The sequence below is a fragment of the Micromesistius poutassou genome (genome assembly GCF_964030765.1).
Source record: "Micromesistius poutassou genome assembly, contig: SCAFFOLD_1318, whole genome shotgun sequence".
Classification (NCBI taxonomy): Eukaryota; Metazoa; Chordata; class Actinopteri; order Gadiformes; family Gadidae; genus Micromesistius; species Micromesistius poutassou.
The window spans coordinates 1-4,342 of NW_028179567.1; the positions used below are offsets into that span (position 1 = coordinate 1).

A 4,342-nucleotide genomic window follows, 5' to 3' on the forward strand; every position below is an offset into this window, starting at 1 on the left:
CCCCCTGGACTCACCCCTTGGCCCCGGACTCACCCTTGGCCCCGGGACTCACCCCTTGGCCCCCTGGACTCACCCCTTGGCCCCTGGACTCACCCCTTGCTCGTCCAGCTTCAGCAGGGTGTCGCGGACCTTGGGCGAGGTGGAGGCGAGGCGGAGGCACTGCAGGTGGAGCTCGGGGATGATGAACTCCAGCAGCCTCTTGGGGGAAGAGGCCGCGGGGGGTGGTAGTGGCGCGCCGCCGACGGCACCGACTCCTCCAGGATGGACCCCCGCAGGGTCTTCAGCTGTGGGGGGCGGGGGCACAGGTTAACAGGCTACACCCTCAACACCACAAACACCACATGAGGACTCTGAGACCAGGGAGACCTGATGACTGAATCTGAATCTGAAGTTTGGCGAGGGGTCTGGTGGTCTGAGGGGTCTGGTGGTTTGAGGGGGTCTGGTGGTCTGAGGGGTCTGGTGATCTGAGGGGTCTGGTGGTCTGAGGGGTCTGGTGGTCTGAGGGGTCTGGTGGTCCAGAGGGGGTCTGGTGGTCTGAGGGGGTCTGGTGGTCTGAGGGGGTCTGGTGGTCTGAGGGGGTCTGGTGGTCTGAGGGGTCTGGTGGTCCAGAGGGGGTCTGGTGGTCTGAGGGGTCTGGTGGTCTGAGGGGGTCTGGTGGTCTGTGGGGGTCTGGTGGTCTGTGGGGGTCTGGTGGTCTGAGGGGGTCTGGTGGTCCAGAGGGGGTCTGGTGGTCTGAGGGGGTCTGGTGGTCTGAGGGGTCTGGTGGTCTGAGGGGGTCTGGTGGTCTGAGGGGGTCTGGTGGTCTGAGGGGGTCTGGTGGTCTGAGGGGTCTGGTGGTCTGAGGGGGTCTGGTGGTCTGAGGGGGTCTGGTGGTCTGAGGGGGTCTGGTGGTCCAGAGGGGGTCTGGTGGTCTGAGGGGGTCTGATGGTCTGAGGGGGTCTGGTGGTCCAGAGTAGGTCTCTGGTCCAGAGGGGGTCTGGTGGTCTGAGGGGTCTGGTCCAGAGGTGGTCTGGGGTCCAGAGGTGGTCTGGGGTCCAGGGGGGGTCTCTGTACCTCTGGGGTCCAGGGGGGGTCTCTGTACCTCTGTGGTGCGGAAGATGATCCTGTAGTTGTACTGCGCTCCGCTGGAACCCTCCCGCTCCTCCCGGCGGAAGCTGATGGCCACCGGGCCGAGGCGCTCGTCAATGCCGAAGAAGTTCTGGTGTTCTGAAGGACGAGAGACACAAGAAGAGACACAAGCAGGTTCACAACCAGAGACACAAGCAGGTTCACAACCAGAGACACAAGCAGGTTCACAACCAGAGACACAATAAGAGACACAAGCAGGTTCACAACCAGAGACACAAGCAGGTTCACAACCAGAGACACAAGCAGGTTCACAACCAGAGACACAATAAGAGACACAAGCAGGTTCACAACCAGAGACACAATAAGAGACACAAGAAGAGACACAAGCAGGTTCACAACCAGAGACACAAGCAGGTTCACAACCAGAGACATTTACTGGACAAGGAAAACTCAATTAGTAGTGTGTGTGTGTGTGTGTGTGTGTGTGTGTGTGTGTGTGTGTGTGTGTGTGCGTGTGTGCGTGTGTGCGTGCGTGCATGTGTGTGTGTTGAAATGAGGTGCGATAACTCCCCCCCCCCACACACACACTCACTCTGTGAATTGCTTTGAGTGCCGATTAAAGTGCTACATAAAAGCGTCAGATGAATGAATTAATTATTTGTCATTCAATTTATGAATGTAAGTGTGATGATAATAATAAACAACGTTCTGAAATATGAAGAATTGAGGATGTATGCACTCTGAATAAATCCATACACATCATAAACCAGCCCAGACCCCCAGGGCCCAGACCCCCAGGGCCCAGACCCCCAGGGCCCCCAGGCCCCCAGGGCCCAGATCCCCAGTCCCTAAGGGCCCATCCCCCCAGTAGCTGCCCCGGGCCCCCTACCTTTCATGTAGAAGTACTTGCGGTAGTAGTGCGCCCCCAGGTCTGCGTGCTCGATGAAGTAGTTGCTCTTGCCCTGCTGCTGCACGTGGCTCTCCCGCGGCTCCTCCAGCACCGACACCGCGTCGTTGGGGCTCCTGACGCTGAGCCGGGGGCCGCGCCCACCCTGGCCCCGCCCGCCTCCCCGCCCCAGCCCCGCCCGCTCCTCCCCGCCCATCTCGTTGCGGAAGTGGGGGCAGCTGAGTAGCAGCTCGTTGTCGTTGCCGTCGCCCTCGTCCAGGAGCAGCGACTGCTCGGGGTCCTCGCCGGACCCGGCCCCCGCCCCGGCCCCGCCGGGCGATGGGCCCGCGGCGGGGGCCCCCTGGGACGGCGGCCGCAGCTGGGAGGCGGCCGAGGCCCCTGAGGTGATGTTCTTCTTGCGGCCGATGCTGTCGCGGTTGGAGGCGGCCTCCGTCAGGTCCAGCAGGATGCTCTGCACGTCGTAGTGGGCGAAGTTCCGCACCCAGGCTCCGCCCCCCAGGCTGTCGTAGGGGCCCGGCTGGGGGATCGGCGGGGGGCCCGGCTTGGACTTCTTGCCCAGACCCTCGGGCTTGGGGGGCTTGGCGGGTTTGGGGGAGTCGGCGGCGGCGGCGGGGGCGGACAGGCCGCGGAAGAAGCCGTCGGGCTGGGGGGGGGTCCCCTGGAGGCCCAGCAGCAGGAAGGGGTCCTTGAAGCGCAGCGCGTTGGGGCTCAGGGGCCCGCGGTCGTCGGGGTGGGGCCCCGGGGGGCCGTGGCTCTGTCTCTCCAGGGAGGAGAGGCTGCCGTACTCGCGGTGCAGCAGGTCCCCCTGGGCCCCGGCCCCCGCCTTCTCCCCCCCCGCCCGGACCCCCGCCTTGCCCCCCGTCTTGCCGGCCGAGTCGGGGTCCCCCAGCGTGACGTCGCTGTTGCTCCGCTGCATGATGTGGCCCCGGCCCACCGAGCGCAGGGCCAGCCCCGCCCGGCTGGGGGTCAGCGACTCCTCGGCCTCGCCCCCCTCGCTCTCCCTCCGGGGGGGCCACTCCACCACCCCCCCCTCCCGCTTGGCGTCGTAGTTGACCGAGGCCACGGGGGGACGCACGTTCTGCCGCCGGAACTTGCGGACGAAAAGGTCATCAGATTGCATGGCTGCTGGGATGCTGATCTCCACGGCAACGGCGGCCTTATCTCCACGTGGGTAGGCGCCTTTCCCGCCTCCGTGCTCTCTCGCTCCCTCTCTCTCTCCCTCTCTCTCTCTCTCTCTCTCCCTCTCCCTCCCTCCGGTGTGGATCAGGAGGGCGAGTGCGGTGATGCAGGGGGTAATGTGCTGCGCTGGCAGTCACAGAGTCCTGGTCTGAATCAGCATGCGCCACCGATCGGGACCAGGAGGGCGGGGTTACTCCGAGGTCCTGCAGTAGCTCTGGGGGTCAGGAGGTCCTGCAGTAGCTCTGGGGGTCAGGAGGTCCTGCAGTAGCTCTGGGACTCGATGTGCAGGAGTGTGTGTGTGCGCCGTGTGTAGGTGTGTGCCTTTGGTGGCATTCCAGTTGTGCAGTGTTTCTCCGGTCCTGTGATGGGGCCGTGGTCATGACTGGAGCTCCGCCTCCTCCCGCGCCACCATCTTGTCCCTCAGGCCACAGCGCTCACAGCTTCTGTTTGGGCTCCGCCCGTCTGCACCTGGAAACACACAAAAACACCACCTGTAAGTACAACACAATGCACCACCTCTAAGTACAACACAACGCACTACCTCTGAGTACAGCACAATGCACCAACTCTGAGTACAGCACAACGCACTACCTCTGAGTACAGCACAACGCACCACCTCTAAGTACAGCACGACGCAAGGTGGAGGTCAGCACAGCGGATGATAACGAGAATATGTGTTCAGCACAAAGGTTACGCTGCTCCGAGTTCAGGACTTCCTGTTCTCTCACCACTCTTCTCTTTTTCTATAAATAACTTCCTCTCTGGCATCACGGTCCACGAGGAGGTAACAATAGAGTCCATCACACCCGGAGCACCGTTTCCATGTTTATTAGAATACCATTAGTGAGGGAGGAGTCTCTGAACACCATAAGGGGAACGGGGCAGCAGCCGGGGAAACCACTGAGACACCTCAGACAGACAGACAGACAGACAGACAGACAAACTCTTTCTCTTTCAGCATTGGCTGAGAGCAGGTGATGCATGAGTGTGTGTGTGTGTGTGTGTGTGCGTGTGTGCGTGTGTGTGTGTGAGTGTGTGTGTGTGTGTGTGTCCTGTTGGCATATATGAACAAACACATACACACGCACAGGCGCATACACACACACACACACACGTATGCATGCCCCCGCATATCGGAACACAGGCATGCACAAACACACCCACACCCACACACACATACATAGACAA

The 4,342-nt window shown here is 62.0% G+C and overlaps 1 pseudogene across 1 annotated transcript; it reads right to left on the bottom strand.

The window, feature by feature from the left end:
• Nucleotides 1–73: 73 nt before the first annotated feature.
• LOC311372707 (signal-induced proliferation-associated 1-like protein 2) lies at nt 74–3,640 on the bottom strand (annotated as a pseudogene). Its single transcript, XR_014684211.1, has 3 exons — nt 1,958–3,640; nt 1,082–1,206; nt 74–284 (listed from the first exon to the last, which is right to left on the bottom strand). The product of XR_014684211.1 is annotated as a signal-induced proliferation-associated 1-like protein 2 (transcript).
• Nucleotides 3,641–4,342: the final 702 nt, after the last annotated feature.